This window comes from Lactuca sativa, chromosome 5 (assembly GCF_002870075.4).
Source record: "Lactuca sativa cultivar Salinas chromosome 5, Lsat_Salinas_v11, whole genome shotgun sequence".
Classification (NCBI taxonomy): domain Eukaryota; kingdom Viridiplantae; phylum Streptophyta; class Magnoliopsida; order Asterales; family Asteraceae; genus Lactuca; species Lactuca sativa.
Genome location: NC_056627.2, coordinates 242372421 through 242372960, shown reverse-complemented (window position 1 = coordinate 242372960; position 540 = coordinate 242372421).

The following is a 540-nucleotide window of genomic DNA, read 5'->3' as shown; positions in this document are numbered from 1 at the left end:
TACCAAAAAATGACTAAAATTGGTTATTAAACCTTCCTTATCAAAAAAAACTGTCAAAACTGTCATATAACAGTTTTTCTCAACCGAAAAAACTGTCATAAATCCGGGGTTTTGTATAAGGATTAATTCAAAGTCAAAACCGGGTCAAATATTCAAAAATTTGGATTTTCTGATGCATTTTTTAATATAGTAATATAACCCCAGCCAGGGGGCTCTGCCCCTTGGACCCCGCCAGGGGCTGCCGCCCCTTGGACCCCCGCTCCCAGGGGCGCTGCCCCCCGGACCCCCGTTTGTTTAGGGGCTTCGCCCCCTAAAATGACAGTATACTTTAATACTTGATCAAACTTAAACAAGTGTGTACTCCACACAATCCTTACTTGTTTAATATTTATCAAGATCATTTTTAGTCAGCAAAGTAACCCCTATTACACTTAAATAACATTGATGATAACAAATCACCAACAAACAACAAATACAAAAAAAAATGAAACTAACAGTAGCAGACGAATAGAACAACAAGAACCTTCAGAATCGAATATC